Here is a 17,897-nt window from a genome sequence, read left to right as displayed (position 1 = left end):
TTTATCATCTATACTTTCTCTTTCCATATCCTCTTTAAAAGTGGGGAAGCACTTGATATTTAGTAACGAATAAAGTATTGGATACGCACGTTGATTCTATTTGAGCAATTTAGATACTTAGTGCAAAGGATGGAATGAGAGAGGAAGAAGGTTTTTGATCCAGAGGCTGGTGTTTACACTGAGTGGTTTGCTTTCCATCTTGGGGTTCACGTTTCCATAAACTATAAAACTGACTGGCTGATGCAGATCAGCCCACTAGACACCAAAACCCTGTAGGATGCCCTAAAATGTAAAGATAAAGATAAAGACTTTTCTTTGCACAGAAAGGTCTTTAAGAACTCTACCCCTTAAATGCTGTGATTTATCATCAAAGCTAAGACTGATAGGTTGATTGGAATTATTTGGACATTCCTAACCACAAATGACATTAAAAATTATTCGTATGAAGAATCAGCAATAAAAATTTAAATAAAGGGTTATGGTCGGTAGTATAGACTTTGTAATCTCCATCAAATGCATGATTTACAAGGCCCATTCTTTCTGGCTTGTGTTGTAACTAAACATCTCAAAGATGTAATATAGCACAGAAACAATGCTTATGTGAATATATTATATTTTTATGAAATGCAATGCATCATTCTACTAAAAAGAAAACTGTCTGGAAAATGAGTTCTGTAGACTCCAATTTCTGCACTCTGCTAGGACTCCTAGTGAATTATTCGCCCCACAATTTGCATGTTCTTTTACAGTGTTGAAGTAAAATAAGTCTCTTTGTTTGCACTGGTTTCAGAATTAAATTAGTTTGTATATTTGTTCTCTGTTTCTCTTCCTGGATTTGGTTTCAAAGTAAACAGTTATTTTCATAAATTCTCTTTTATTTGCCTTCACTTCTTTAGTTACTGAAATTATTCTAGGTGGCTGTCCTGTTTTGTTTTCGTATCAGGTATCTGCGTACTGTTTTAAATTGCATCTAATTGTTTCACTTCCGTTTTCTATTGTTCACTCCACTGTATGGTACTGTGACTTCTTTTGACTACTTCTGTCATGGCCTGATCCTTTTTAAAAGTACTTTGGCATAATAGGAAAAAGGTGCTCATCAATTTGATGTTTAGTGAATGTGGACACATCACAAAGAAAAAAAAATAACATTCATCACAAAGGTCGTTTTGGAAGTTAATGAAAGACTTGGAGTCTTGAGAAACAGCAGGAATTACCTTGCTTGGTAAAGCCAAAAATGCCAACAACATCTGTTTTGTTTTTTTAGATTAACCTAGCAATGACCTCTGACAGAAAGCAAGCCAGCCATACTTTCCAATTTCAAGATAAAAGATCAAAAAAGTTGTTGCTACCTAATAAAAAAGTACAATCAGATTCTAAATTCCCACAGAAACTCTTCATCTACCTTGTAACACATCAAAAGCCACCGAGGGCCTATTTATCCTGTAACCAGCACTAATAAAGTTTTGCAGGCATTTGCGATGGTGTGCATGACAGGAGAGTAGATAGACGGAATTTTAGGACAGGGATGAGGGGAGCAAAGTAATTTTTGTTAAGTTACTAGAAGAAAATATAAAAGACTTAAGGGATTTGTTCTGATAATTCATTGAAAAAATGTTCATTTCACAACTCTTGGGATCCAAATTGTTGTACGGCTTGGGGCTACAGAAGTGAACAACAAAGGTGATGTCCCTGCCCTCTTATGCATTACATAATAATGGGAAAAAGCGGGACAATGGCAAACGTATTATAATTCAGCAAGTATGTGTTATGAAGAATAAAGCAATAAGAGTGGGAGTTTGTAGGGTGGTTAGAGAAGGTTTTTCTGAGAAGTGGCATTTGGATAGAGATAAGAAGATAAGAAGAGAGCCTTATAGAAATTTAGGGGAACAGTATTCAAGGAAGAAGGAACAAACAGTGAATGCAAAGCCCCTGGGGCAGGAGTGTGCCTGGCTTATATTCAAGGAACAGCATGGAAGCTAGTGAGTGAAAATGTGAGTGGAAGTGGAGTAAGTCAGAGAGATGAACTCAGAAAGGAGAAAGCCTGTATAAATATAACACAAGACCAAGAAAATTTCAACAAATGATTGGTAAATTTGATTGCAGAAAGTTTAAAATTTCAGCATAGCAAAAACTGCCATGACCAAAGTCACATAGCAACTAGGAGAGGAAATCATAGTTCCTATCACCAAAGAGCTGGTGTCTTTAATGTATTTCTAAAAAGAAATTTCCTTACATCAGTATGAAAACTTAATAACCCAACAGAAAGATAAGTGAACAAAGATTATGAGGAGAAAAAGCAATAGAGATTATAAACATACTGAAGAGTATCTCCAACTTTACTTAAAATGAGGGAAATTCAAATTAAAACCACACTGAAATACCAATTTCTTACCCTATCAGATTGGCAAAGATCCAAACTTTTGATCTTGACAACATCTAACAGTTTGAGACTTAGAGAAGCAGACGCTGTCGTGTATCACTACTGGGAATGTAAACAGGTATGGCCTTTACAGGGAGCCCTTTGGCACTATGAAAATTTCAAATGCCCGTATCTTTGACCCCGCAGTTTCACTTCTAAGACTTTATCCAAAAGATTAATTTGCACATGTGTTAAGTGAATTATGTACAAGTTTACTCACTGCCGCATTATTTGTCACAGCAGGAAACCCCTGGACGGGTTGACTAGTGAAAAATAAATTAGAAGCGAGGGGTGGAGTCTGACAGTGAATCTCTTCAAACTTGAACTCTTGCAAGTTCTTGAGCAGATAAAATGAGAACAAGGCTGTGTTTAGAATAATTTGTCTGCCATCAGTTTCAGGATGGTTTGCATAAGGGCGGGGCTGGGTACTCCAGTGACAAGTTCAAGGTCCTTGAAAGTGTTCTGGTGGGGCTCTGAGGGGAAAGACCCTGTGATGGGGCGGGCACATCGCAGGTGGCAGTCAGCACAGCTGCTGAGGTGGGAGGGATCGGCTCATGAAGGGCTTTCCTTATGCCAGGCTAAGAGGTTCAGACTTTATGCTGAAGGTAGTGGCAACCTTTAGAGCAAAGCAGTAGCCTCATCAGATGTGCATTTTTAAAAGACAGCTCTGCTGGGAATGTCAGAGAAGAGACCACAGAGCAGTAAGGCCAGAAGTGGGAACAGTGATTAGTGTCAAAAACCAAAAATACAGTCCAGAGAGAGGAAAACGTCTCCCTGTTTGGCACTCTTCTCAGTCAGAAGTCTAAAAGTGAAACTGTCTTAACTATAGAATTGCCTTAAACTTTTTTTTTTAAACAGTAGCAAATAAAAATTCTAAGAAGAACATGGCCTTCAGGCTAGGTAAGTTCACGTCTGCACCCCCTTGTGACACACAGGTCATGCCTGCCCACGAACTGTGCTTTCCTTTCAGGCCTCTCCTGAAACACGTCCTGTCCAAGGTTTCATGAGCATTTTAACTAATCGATTTGGGTGAAAGCAAAGGACATATATACTCAGTGTGCCCATCCCCAGCGAGCCACAGGAGAAAGCAGAGCCTTCTAATTACATCCACGCCATGGGCATAGATGAGCCTCTGTATAAACACTGAAGCAGGTATTTTTTTTCTTGTAATGAACAACCAGGTGCTAATAAATGAATTGACGAGGGTGCTTTTAAAATTGCTTGTTTTTTTAATCCTCGTGTCTGCTACTCAGTGGGGAAAATACCTTGTTCAAGTTAACACAGTGGAGCTGAGCTGTAGAAGAAGGTGGGCATTGCTTCTAAAGAAAAAATGAAATCAGGTGCTGTGGAATTCTGATAAAACTTTATTATAAATTGCACTTGTAGATTTCATTTCTCAAAGAATAGATTATTGGGACAAATTTAGAAGATTGATGATAACTTTGAAATGACATTACCTTAATTCAGATTTCTCTTAAAGGAAGAAAGATTTTTTTTTAAGAGGGCATTTCTCATATTTATTGATCAAATGGTTGTTACCAACAATAAAATTCTGTATAGGGGGGGTCAATGCTCAATGCACAATCATTAATCCATCTCAAGCCTAGTTCTTGTCAGTCTCCAATCTTCTGAAGCATAATGAACAAGTTCTTACATGGTGAACGAATTCTTACATAGTGAATAAGTTCTTACATGGTGAACAGTACAAGGGCAGTAGTCACAGAAACTTTCGGTTTTGATCAAGCATTATGAACTATAAACAATCAGGTCAAATATGAATATTTGTTTGATTTTTATACTTGATTTATATGTGGATCCCACATTTCTCCCTTTATTATTATTATTATTTTTATTTTTAATAAACTGCTGAAGTGGTAGGTAGATGCAAGATAAAGGTAGAAAACATAGTTTAGTGTTGTAAGAGAGCAACTGTAGATGATCAGGTGTGTGCCTGTAGACCAAGTGCTAATCCGAGCTAGACAAGCGCATTAAAACATCCATGGATGCAGAAAATTTCTCACAACACTGGGGGCGGGGGTGAGGTTCTAAGCATCACCACTGTTATTCCCCCAATTTCTCACCTGATGGCCCCCCTGCAACTGTGCCTGTCTTAGGTTGTTACTCCCTTGAGAAATCTTACCCGTCTCTGGCTAACCAGTCATCTTCCGGGGCCATACAGGGAAATGTAAAGTTGGTAAGTGAGAGAGAAGCCATATTGTTTGAAAAGCTTAGCTTTTTACTTCTTTGCAGATTTATGCCCTGTGGCTTCTATGCCCAGCACTTGTCTCGAGGTATCTTTACCACCTGGAGGAATTATGATACTTGGTAAATTCGATATGAGGCACGAATTCTATTTAAGGGTTGTAATTAGGAAGGAAGAAGAAAAGCTATAGAGGTAGCAGATGGAAGAAAACATGGGAGGATTGATTATTTCTTTGACACATCTTCTTGTAGAGTAACTTAAGTATGTATAGGTTTTAAACTACTAACTAACTTGCGCACACATATTAACATAATAGGAATATGGTGACATAAACAAAGCAAATCTATAATTACCAGCCATCTCCAGTGAAGCCAAGAAAACCATTTAGGCACCCTAGGCATTTGTGAAAATTAGTCTATGATATGATGGATATTGTCCAACTGTACTTGAACAGTCTGAGAGAAATCAGACAAATTAAAGCAACCCATTTCTGGGATCTGTTCACATCCCATATGTTCTTTCAACCGTAGATAGTCTATAGTCATAAGATTTTGGAGTGCTACACCTTGCACCCCTCCCAACTCCTGATTGAGTTCTAACAGTACAGATCTGGACAAATTCGTTGTCTCACTGTATGCATATGCCAGCCTAGACATCTCCCTCCTCATTCCAATGGCAAGTCCAGGAAACGGTGGGCTGGACGCAGCCACAACCGCAGCATCGCCCGGATCCCTGTGGAGGCTTTTTGATGATCATCCCCTGGCACGAGTCCTCCAGAGAGTGCTGATGCCGGAAGCTCCTCCTCATATCGTATCTTAGTTCATTATCTGGGTAGCCAAGCTAGGCTTTGATCTTCTTCATAAAAACAAACAAACCCTTTGCCCACACTTTGACATGCCCTCTATACCACTGTGCAGAACTCATTGAAGGTCAGCACACAGTAACTGCTTTTTTTTTTTTATTTTTTATTTTTATTAAGAGAAAGAGGAATATTATCCAAAAAGAGTACCTCCATAGGGATCATCTGACACCCTTTAAGTGATCAAGATTAAGGATATTTAAAGCATGCGTTAATCTTTGATTTACCAGTTGTTTTATCCTATCAAGGAGTAATCCCCCTTTTCTTTCTTTCTTTTTTTTTTTAATCTTTAATCTACACTTACATGAAGAATACTATGTTTACTATGCTCTCCCCTATATCAGGTCCCCCCTAAAAACCACCATACAGTCACTGTCCATCAGCATAGCAAAATGCAGAATCACAGCTTGTCCTCTCTGTGTTGTAGAGCCCTCCCTCCCCTTTCTCCCTCCCCACCATGCATGCTAGTCTTAATACACCCCTTCTTCTTCCCCTCCCCTTTTCCCCCCCTGCCCACCCATCCTCCCCAGTTCCTTTCCCTTTGGTACCTGTTAGTCCATTTTTGGGTTCTGTAATTCCGCTGCTGTTTTATTCCTTCACTTTTTCCTTTGTTCTTATACTCCTCAGATGAGTGAAATCATTTGGTATTTCTCTTTCTCCGCTTGGCTTATTTCACTGACCATAATACTCTCCAGCTCCATCCATGTTGCTGCAAATGGTAGGATTTTTCCCTCTTCTTATGGCTGAGTAGTATTCCATTGTGTATATGTACCACATTTTCTTTATCCATTCATCTACTGATGGACATTTAGGTTGCTTCCAATTCTTGGCTATTGTAAATAGTGCTGCGATAAACATAGGGGTGCATCTGTCTTTTTCAAACTTGATTGCTGCGTTCTTAGGGTAAATTCCTAGGAGTAGAATTCCTGGGTCAAATGGTAGGTCTGTTTTGAGCATTTTGATGAACCTCCATACTGCTTTCCACAATGGTTGAACTAATTTACATTCCCACCAGCAGTGTAGGAGGGTTCCCCTTTCTCCACAGCCTCACCAACATTTGTTGTTGTTTGTCTTTTGGATGGCAGCCATCCTTACTGGTGTGAGGTGATACCTCATTGTAGTTTTAATTTGCATTTATCTGATAATTAGTGATGTGGAGCATCTTTTCCTGTGTCTGTTGGCCATCTGTATTTCTTTTTTGGAGAACTGTCTGTTCAGTTCCTCTGCCCATTTTTTAATTGGATCATTTGATTTTTGTTTGTTGAGGCATGTGAGCTCTTTATATATTTTGTACATCAAGCCTTTATCGGATCTGTCATTTACAAATATATTCTCCCATACTGTAGGGTTCCTTTTTGTTCTATTGATGGCATCTTTTGCTGTACAGAAGCTTTTCAGCTTAATATAGTCCCACTTGTTCATTTTTGCTGTTGTTTTCCTTGCCCGAGGAGATATGATCAAGAAGAGGTCACTCGTGTTTATGTCTAAGAGTTTTTTGCCTATGTTTTCTTCCACGAGTTTAATGGTTTCATGACTTACATTCAGGTCTTTGATCCATTTTGAATTTACTTTTGTATATACTTTCCTCTTAAGACTGCTTTCGCTGCATCCCACAGAAGTTGGGGCTTTGTGTTGTTGTTGTCATTTGTTTCTATATATTCCTTGATCTCTATTTTGATTTCTTCATTGATCCATTGATTATTTAGAAGCATGTTGTTAAGCCTCCATGTGTTTGTGAGCCTTTTTGTTGTCTCTGTAGGATTTATTTCTAGTTTTATACCTCTGTGGTCTGAAAAATTGGTTGGTAGAATTTCAAGATTTTGAAATTTACTGTGACTCTTTTTGTGAGCTAGTATGTGGTCTATTCTGGAGAATGTACCATGTGCACTTGAGAAGAATGTATATCCTGTTGCTTTTGGATGTAGAGTTCTATAGATGTCTGTTAGGTCCATCTGTTCTAGTGTGTTCTTCAATGCCTGTGTGTCCTTACTTATTTTCTGCCCGGTGGATCTATCCTTTGGGGTGAGTGGTGTGTTGAAGTCTCCTAAGATGAATGCATTGCAGTCTATTTCCCTCTTTAGTTCTGTTAGTATTTGTTTCACAAATGCTTGTACTCCTGTGTTGGGTGCATATATATTTAGAATGCTTATATCCTCTTGTTGGACTGAGCCCTTTATCATTATGTAGTGTCCTTCTTTATCTCTTGTTACTGTCTTTGTTTTGAAGTCTATTTTGTCTGATATTAGTACTGCAACCCCTGCTTTCTTCTCACTGTTGTTTGCCTGAAATATGTTTTTCCATCCCTTGACTTTTAGTCTGTGCTTGTCTTTGGGTTTAAGGTGAGTTTCTTGTAAGCAGCATATGGATGGGTCTTGCTTTTTTATCCATTCTATTACTCTGTGTCTTTTGATTGGTGCATTAAGTCCATTTACATTTAGGGTGACTATTGAGAGATACATACTTATTGTCATTGCAGGCTTTAGATTCGTGGTTACCAAAGGTTCAAGGTTAGCTTCTTTAGTATCTTACTGCCTAACTTAGCTCGCTTATTGAGCTGTTATATACACTGTCTGGAGATTCTTTTCTTCTCTCCCTTCTTATTCCTCCTCCTCCATTCTTCATATGTTGTGTGTTTTGTTCTGTGCTCTTTTTAGGGGTGCTCCCATCTAGAGCAGTCCCTGTAGGATGCCCTGTAGAGGTGGTTTGTGGAAAGCAAATTCCCTCAGCTTTTGCTTGTCTGGGAATTCTTTAATCCCACCATCATATTTAAATGATAGTCGTGCTGGATACAGTATCCTTAGTTCAAGGCCCTTCTGTTTCATTGCATTAAGTATATCATGCCATTCTCTTCTGGCCTGTAGGGTTTCTGTCGAGAAGTCTGATGTTAGCCTGATGGGTTTTCCTTTATAGGTGACCTTTTTCTCTCTAGCTGCCTTTAAAACTCTTTCCTTGTCCTTGATCCTTGCCATTTTAATTACTATGTGTCTTGTGTTGTCCTCCTTGGATCCTTTCTGTTGGGGGTTCTGTGTATTTCCATGGTCTGTTCGATTATTTCCTCCCCCAGTTTGGGGAAGTTTTCAGCAATTATTTCTTCAAAGAGACTTTCTATCCCTTTTCCTCTTTCTTCTTCTTCTGGTACCCCTATAATATGAATATTATTCCTTTTGGATTGGTCACATAGTTCTCTTAGTGTTGTTTCGTTCCTGGAGATCCTTTTATCTCTCTCTATGTCAGCTTCTATATGTTCCTGTTCTCTGGTTTCTATTCCTTCAATGGCCTCTTGCATCTTATCCATTCTGCTTATAAATCCTTCCAGGGATTGTTTCACTTCTGTGATCTCCTTCCTGACATCTGTGATCTCCCTCCGGACTTCATCCCATTGCTCTTGCATTTTTCTCTGCATCTCATACCATTGCTCTTGCATTTTTCTCTGTATCTCTATCAGCATGTTCATGATTTTTATTTTGAATTCTTTTTCAGGAGGACTGGTTAGTTCTGTCTCCTTCTCAAGTGTTGTCTCTGTGATCTTTGTCTGCCTGTAGTTTTGCCTTTTCATGGTAATAGAGATAGTTTGCAGAGCTGTTACGGGTGACAGCTGGGAGAGCTTTCCTTCTTGTTGGTTTGTGGCCTTCCTCTCCTGGGAGAATAGCGACCTCTAGTGGCTTGTGCTGGGCAGCTGTGCGCAGACAGGGCTTCTGCTACCTGCCCTGTTGCTATGGAGTTTAATCTCTGCTGTTGCTGTGGGCGTGGCCTGGCTGGGGCTGCTGCTCCAAAATGGTGGAGCCCCGTTGGAGGGGGAGCGGCTGGGAGGCTATTTATCTCCGTAGTGTGCCTCTGTGCTCTCTGTTGCCCAGGGGGTTAGAGTGCCCAGAGATCCCCAGATTTCCTGCCTCTGGGCTATGTGTCCTGTCCTGCCCCTTTAAGACTTCCAAAAAGCACTCTCCAAACCAAAACAACAACAGCAACAACAAAAGAGGATATAAAAAAAAAAAGGAAAAAACGCACGATTTTCTTTGTCCTGAGGCGCCAGTCTCAGGTACCCGCTCACCGGGTCTTGCTACCTTGTTTCTGTAGTATTGGGGTCCCTGTCCCTTTAAGGCTTCCAAAAAGCACTCACCAAAAAAAAAAAAAGGGAGAAATGCGCAATATTGTTTGTCCTCAGGCGCTGGTCTCAGGCACCCGCTCACCGGTCTTGCTGCCCTGTTTCCCTGGTATTGGGGTCCCTGTCCCTTTAAGTCTTCCAAAAAGCACTTGCCAAGAAAAAAAAAGGGATAAACGTGTGATTTTTTTTCCTCAGGCGCCGGTCTCAGGCGCCCGCTCACCAGTCTTACTGCCCTGTTTCCCTGGTATTGGGGTCCCTGTCCCTTTAAGGCTTCCAAAAAGCACTCTCTGAAAAAGAAAAAAAAACCGCTCCGGTTTCTTTCCACCCACCGGGAGCCAGGGGGAGGGGCGCTTGGGTCCCGCCGGGCCGGGGCTTGTATCTTACCCCCTTGTGAGGCGCTGGGTTCTCGCAGGTGTGGATGTGGTCTGGATGTTGTCCTGTGTCCTGTGGTCTCTATTTTAGAAAGAGTTGTCTTTGTTATATTTTCATAATTTTATGTGGTTTTGGGAGGAGAGTTCCGCTGCTCTACTCACGCCGCCATCCTGGCTCCGCCCCCAGAAAGATATTTTTTAACATTCCTCTAGTTCAGCTTTGTCACTTCAAAAAGATTTTAAACACCATGAATGTGGCAACCATGGTAGCTCTGTCCCCCCAACACCACCAGTTCATAGTGATGTAATAACACTCCCTGGCACATAAATATTTACCAGATTAAGTAGAGCTTACTTCAGTTGAATTTTCTCCTTTTTTCCAACTTTACTGAGGTATATTGTGTAAATTGATGGCATACAACATGATGATTTGATACATGTATATATTGCAAAATGATTTTTACAGCAAGGTTAGTTAACATCTCCATCACCTCACATAGTTACCTATGTGCATGTGTGTTGAGCACTTCTAAGATCTACTCTCCTAGCAACCTTCAAATGTACAATACAGTGTTGTTAAATGTAGTTACCATGTTGTATATTAGGTCCCCGGACCTTACTCCTCTTATAACTGGAAGTTTGTACCTTTTCACCCCCTTCACATTTCCCCAAATCCCCCTGACTGAACTTTCGAAGTTGTTTGATTCTATCATTATTTAGGAAAAACTTAATAACATCTCATTTAAAAAGTAAGGCTTTCTCAGGGGAACCCTCCTACACTGCTGGTGGGAATGTAAATTAGTTCAACCATTGTGGAAAGCAATATGGAGGTTCCTCAAAAAATAAAAATAGAAATACCATTTGACCTGGGAATTCCACTCCTAGGAATTTACCCAAAGAAAGCAAGATTTCAGATTGAAAAATATATATGCACCCCTATGTTTATTGCAGCACTACTTACAATAGCCAAGATATGGAAGCAACGTAAGTGTCCATCAGTAGATGAATGGATAAAGAAGATGTGGTACATATACACAATGGAATACTATTTGGCCATGAGGAGAAAACAAATCCTACCATTTGCAACAACATGGATGGAGCTAAAGGGTATTATGCTCAGTGAAATAAGTCAGGCAGAGAAAGACAAGTACCAAATGATTTCCCTCATTTGTGGAGTATAACAATGAAGTAAAACTGAAGGAACAAAATAGCAGCAGACTTACAGACTCCAAGAAGGGACTAGAGGTTACCAAAGGGGAGGGGTGGGGGATGGCAGGTGCAGAGGAACGGAGAAGGGGATTGAGAGGTATTATGATTGGCACACATGGTGTATGGGGGTGTCACGGGGAAGACAGTGTAGCACAGGGAAGACAAGTAGTGACTCTGCAGCATCTTACTACATTGATGGACAGTGACTGCAATGGGGTGTGGGGAAGGGCTTGATAATATGGGTGAATCTAGTAACCACAATGTTTTTCATGTGAAACCTTCATAAGAGTGCATATCAATGATACCTTAATAAAAAAAGAAAAGAAAGAAACAAAGGCTTTCTCTTCTTATCTCCTCTAAAACATCAAAAAAATCATTCTCTTCTAGATTAAAATCATTAGCATTTGGCAAAGTCACTTCTAACGCTTTAGAACTCCTTTTCTTGAGGAGTAAATTAAACATACATGTCTGATCATATGAGAGACTGTTTAGTATTTCCATCCTAGAGGAGTAGGACTCCTACACCTCAGAGTCCCTACAGCAAAGCAGTTTCGATCTATTGCCACCCAGAGATGAGAGATAACATCTAGCTCCCTGTGCCAGAGCCTTCGCGCTTTGTAAAGTCAAATGCCCAGAGGAAAATCCAAATCTTTGCCTTCTTGCAAGCCAGTGCTCTATGTCTCTCATGCTCACATCCCAGGGGGAACATATATCCTCATCTGAGGCTGGGTGGTGTGCATGGGGTGTACTGTAATGCTCTGCAGACTTAGAGCAAGCTCTTTTGGGCAACATTTTATTTTTTTTCTTGACTATTTCAATATTTGTAAGCAGGAGTTGTATGATAAATGTTAAATTTGTCAAATAATCATTGACTAGAATTTTGAATATTTGAGTCCCGTCAAACAAATGATGGGAAGATATCTCTGAACATTTTATGAATAGAATAATTTGTCTGCTCCAGTTTCCTATTGCTACAGAATAAATTATCCCCAAATTAAGTAACTGAAAATAACCATATTAATATAAATCATAGTGCTATGGATCAAGAATTCAGACAAGGCTCAGCTAGCTGATTGTTTTTCCTCACATGGCATTGACTGGGTAACTACATGGAATCGGCCAGGAGATGAGCTGGTCTGGAAGGTCTTGACTACTTCACTCAGATGCCGGCTTCTTGGTAGGTGTCTTAGGCCTGATGCAGCTGCTATAACAAAAAATACCATAGACTGGATGACTTTTACAGCAAACAGTTCTCTCTCACAGTTCTGGAGGCTGGGAAGTGTTAGATCAAGGCTCCGGCAGATTTAGTGTCTGGTGAGAGCATCTTCCTTGTTCACAGATGGTGCCTTCTCACTGCGTCCCCATATGATGGAAGGGGCAAGAGAGCTCTCTGTACCCCTTTTATAAGGGCACTAACCTCATTCATGAGGGCTCCACCCTTATGCCCTAATCACCTCCCAAAGGTGCTGCTTCCAAATACCATCACCTTGAGGGTTAGGTTCAACATATGAATTTTGGGGTGGAGTTGAGAACACAAACACTCTGTCTATGACAGCAAGGGAGGCTGGAAATCTGGGCCCAACTGGGGCCATTGCTTGGAGTGCCTACACAGGGCCAGTCCAGCATGGTGAGCTCAGAGTGGAGTCTCATGAGAGACAGAAAATGGAAGTTGTGATCTCTTAAATACCTGCTCTGGAAATTTCCTTCTGCTGTAAGCTCTTAATCAGAGCAGTGACAAAGCTCACCCAGATTCAAGGGGATGGGACATAAACCCTACCTGTCAATGGGAAAGGAGTTCAAGACTTTATAGTCATCTTTCACTGGCAAAGGGGCACATCATGAGAAACTAATGCAGTTTTGTATCTCAGTAATAAACTCATCCATCAAAAATCAGCTATTACCAACACATTAATTTAACATAGTGAAGAGCACCAGCTTTACATCTTATCATCCACATGCCTTTTGCTCGCTTACCCTTCACACCAATTGCTGCCAACACTTCCACCAAAGCATCTTGCAGACCCATCCTCTCCTTTCCACTTCCACTGCCTTATAATACTTTGTTGAGAGCCAATTACAGGCCAGGTAGTGTGCTAACAACTTTACAGGTACTATCTCATTTAAATGATTCCTCATACTACCAAGGTTAGGTAGACATTGTCATCATCTCAAGTTCATAGATGAAGAAAATGGGACTTTGTGACATAAGTGACTTTCTCAGGCATTTAATGGAGGGTCTTGAAGGAAACCCAGACACTGTCCACATAGCCAAAGCCAGATTTCCTCACCCCTACCCAGGAAGTCCATGCTTACATGAATAGGACTTGCCCGGAGGTACAGCTTTATCTGCAGCCCAGCTCTTCAGCTTTGAGGGGGCACCCTCTTTTTGAGCCCTGTGCTAACACAGAGCTGTCAGGTCTCCATGTACATCAGAACCTCATGCTGAAATGGCACCTATTTCTAAGCCATCTAAGCTTTATTCTCCATTTAGAAACAAAATTACATGTACTGCTGGAGCAAGTCAAGAGTCCTTTGTTTAAAGAGAAACAAAACCTGGAGGACACAGGAGCTACGTGTGGAAAAGATCAGCTGATCATTAGCTGACATTCTACAGCTGCCTTGGTTTAATCGGCAACAGATTACAACTCCAAGAGCACCGTTAAGAATAATGCTCCAAATATTTCAAAATATAAACAGCACAGAGATAATTAAAATAGCACGGATGGAAGCTTCTGAAGCAAGGTATGGCCGTGTTGGACTTAACTTGATTTCAGAGCATGTACCAAGTACTGCCTTGGTGTCGTTAAAGTCTTGTTTTCTTTGCCCTGGGGGGAGAGAGAGGCATGACTTCCCTCAGCCTCAAAGGAGAGAGAAGCTTCTCCTGACACCTGGGGAGCTTGGCTGGTGACAGCCTTGTCCAGCAGGTGGGACGCAAACCACTGCACAGAGACCAGCGTGGCTGCTCCGTGGGCCACACAGAACCGCCCACCATCTGGGATCGGGACCCAGCCATTCGCTCCCGGGCCTTTTCCAAGTCCCAGGGCTGGATGACTCTGGCCTTCAATGGCTGCTTTCTTCCCTCACAGTGTCTCTAATCTAGACTCCTAACGACAGGGGCTGTGAACATGATCCCTATGGTGCCAATGCAGCGTACTAAAGGGGTTGTCTGAAATGCTTCTTTTCCCTTCCTGCTCTGGGGGATCCTGTCATGTATATTTAGAATGTGAGGGGAAAATCACGGGGAGAAATGATCATAAGGATGCATGTATTTTTGTTGTTTTTGTTTTCGTTTTTATTGAGATAACAATTGACATATAATATTGTCTTAGTCCAAGGTGTACAACACAACGATTTGACATTTATATGTGTTGTGAAATGATCACCACAATACATCTAGTTAACATCTATGACCCCACTCGGTCACAAATTTTTTTCTTGTAGTGAGACCTGTTAAAATCTACCCTCTTAGCAACTTTCAAATATACAATAGAGTATTGTTAACAGTAGTCACCATGCAGTACATTACATCCTCAGGACTTGCTTATCTTATAACTGGAGGTTTGTACCTTTTGACCACCTCCACCCATTTCTCCCACTCCCTACTCCCTGCCTCTGGAAGCTAACAATTTATTTTCTGTATCTTAGTTTGGTTTCTTTTCAGACTCTACATATTAGTGAGACTGGACAGTAATTGTTTTTCTCTGATTTATTTCACTTAACATAATGCCCTCAAGGTCCATCCATGTTGTTGCAAATGATAGGATTTCCATCTTTATTTTGTTAACAACTGAGTAATATTCCATTATGTTTATGTAACACATCTTCTATATCCATTCATCTGTCCATGGGCATTTACATTGTGTCTGTGTCTTGGTAATTATAAATAGTGCTGCACTGTGTTTATAATTATAAATAGAACATGGAGGGGCAGATACATTTTTGTTAGAGTGATTTCATTTTCCAGAAGTAGAATTGCTGGGTCATATGGTAGTTCCATTGTTAATTTTTTGAGGAACTTCCATACTGTTATCCATAGTGGCTGCACCAATTTACATTCCCACCAACAGTATATGAGGGTTTCATTTTCTGCACTTCTGTAGTTGATCAGCGCAAATATCATTACTATTCTTTTTCAAAATTATTATCATGGTAAAAAAATACAGAACATGAAATACATCCCCTTAAATTTTTAAGAGTACAAACAGCATTTTTAACTATACGCCCATTACTACTCTAATTAATGACGGCTCTGAGGTTTAGAGCCAATCTGTACTGGCTTTTGAATATTTGAGGAGAATCTAATTTTACTTACTAAATTAATTATTTTATGTAAACATAGTTTTTATTTATAACAGCCTAAAACTCTTAAGATAACAGCTGAAATCATGTATTCTGACTGATGACTTAAAATGTATCAAAAAATTCATCATCTTGAATTAGTTTGTGTAACAAGTGAATTGAGATAAATAATGGAAACATAGGGGCAAGGAATTTGAGTAGTGTAGCCATTTGGTTACATATTTAATATACAGTACCATCAATAAGATTGCCTTCTCCCAAGCCAAGCAGACAGCTGCCTGGGAGAGGGTCACCCTGATGACTTTTGTCATAGTTAAGGTTAAAACAGAGGAGATGAGTTTGCAGACCCCAGAGCCTTAAAGGTGATGGGGAAGGTTCAGGGACCAAGTAGATTGGAATCATCAAAGAAAAATTTCCCAACTATATGATAAAAATCAAACAGCTTTTTGCCTTACTTACTGAAGGCACTGTCTGGTGGAGAAGGGAATATTTTAATTTCAATAAGCAAACCTCCTCAGAGATATTTTAGACCCCATAATTTTAAACTGTGACATTATTTTGGATCCAAGTCCTTAGGATCCAATCTAAAAACTTGTCTTTTTTGCACAGAACACAAATGTTTTCAGATTTCCAGTAGAGCCAACATTATGACTGTCTCAACTCAACACATTCATTCTGGATGAATATATGGAGATGGACCAGTACTCTCTGAGTAACAATTTATCCAAATACTTAGGTAAAACACACAGTTAATATCCCATCCATAGTTACTTGCATTTATTGGGTGACTCCATGGGGCCAATTCTTTTTCCTGTACAAAGATTTCTTTATTTTTCTTGCGGGATACACTCTTCTAGAGGCCCTTGCTCATTTGTTAAAATTAATCTTCATCACAAAACCTGTTGGAAATTCTAATGGTGAAGAGGGTTATTTTTGATAAACACACAAAGTAGAAAGACATAAAGGAAACAGACCAGCTCACAGGCAAGTCAGTCACCCTTTAAAACCTTAAAGAAAAAAATCTGTAGTATCAAATTACTGCAGTCAAAAAATGTGCATCTCTGTCTGCATTGCTAGATAATTAGGTCATGAAGATGCAAAGAAATTGCTACTTTTGTTAGAAGATCCTGCTATGGCATACACAGACAGGTCTGCATAATCTAAAGAAAATACTCAGAAAATTTGTTATCGGCGTTACTTTGTACTCACATTTAAGATTTTTCATGAGAATAATATGGGACAGAGCCCTGTGGTTGGGGCTGGGAGGCAGTTGGGGGATCTGGTCCAGAAAGCCCACTGATAATGTAAAAGCTGATGCCTTCCACAGGACGCAATGCTCTTTAAAAACAAAGTGTGAATTTTCTTCCCAGGGAGCGTCGTATTCTTCTTATAAAAACTCATCTATCTTAAAAGGTTTCTCATCTGCCTAATTCATAACTGCTTATAACCCTGCAAAAATATTGGTGTTGGACTTCAGTTGAGTGTGGTTGCATATGTAATAAAAATAAAAGTTGGCTTCCTCATACTAATACTGTAAAATAGCTACTATAAACAGCATTTTACATTAATAATATATTACATTTAAAAAGCAGATTATATGATATATGTATGGTATATTTCCAGTTGCATGCTTAAAATATTCATGCACAGAGAAAAAATACCATAGGACCTATACCACATTGTTTATATTGTTATTCTGGGAAGTGAGATTATGACTCTATTTCTCTCGTTTGGTTTCTTTTTTTTTTCCCCTGCATTTTGCAAGTGTTTGAAAATAAGCATGTACTATTTTGAAAACAGGAAAGTGTTTATGGTTGGCTCCCAAGAGGTTTAACAATTGAAAAACTTGAGATCTAGTGAGTCCTCGTGTTAAAAATCTAGGCTGTGATGTCTGTTACAGTAGCCACTAGTCTCAAGCAGATATTTAAAATAATATTTAAATCAATTCAAAGCAAATCGATTTATTAACAGTTCATTCACACTCTCCCCATTTTGTTTTAATCACCACATTTTTATCACCACAGAAAGTTCTATTTGACAGTCTATTTGGAGACAACTTACCTAGCTATGCCCTAGATACTAAACTAAAGTGGGCCAGTTTTCAGGGACATAAGACTGGATGTATGGCCCTCACTGTAGACACTGAGAGACTCCACATCTCTAGTCCTTTTTACATCTCCCACCCTCATCTGTGGCCCAGTAGACTCTGATATTTTCCAAGAGCCATCCAGCTACTTGGCAACAGAGTAAGGTTGAGAACCCAGCGCTATGAACTCCTAATGCAGAGCTCTTAACTCTGTATCCCTATTACCGTTTTCTCCACAACACTAAAGCTCTCCAAGCAATAATTTTTTCAATTCAGTTCAATATAACTTCACAGATGCTTTTTGAGAGCTTACAATATGATAGGCACCATAATAAACCTTGAGTATTAA

The 17,897-nt window shown here is 39.8% G+C and overlaps 1 protein-coding gene across 2 annotated transcripts in view; it reads left to right on the top strand.

Annotated features, from left to right (window-relative positions):
• GPC6 (glypican 6) overlaps positions 1 to 17,897 on the top strand; it is a 1,055,520-nt gene that overhangs the window by 935,926 nt on the left and 101,697 nt on the right. The gene's annotated exons all lie outside the window — the stretch shown is intronic.

This window comes from Manis javanica, chromosome 9 (assembly GCF_040802235.1).
Source record: "Manis javanica isolate MJ-LG chromosome 9, MJ_LKY, whole genome shotgun sequence".
NCBI lineage: Eukaryota > Metazoa > Chordata > Mammalia > Pholidota > Manidae > Manis > Manis javanica.
This window is presented reverse-complemented; position numbering and strand designations above follow the sequence as displayed.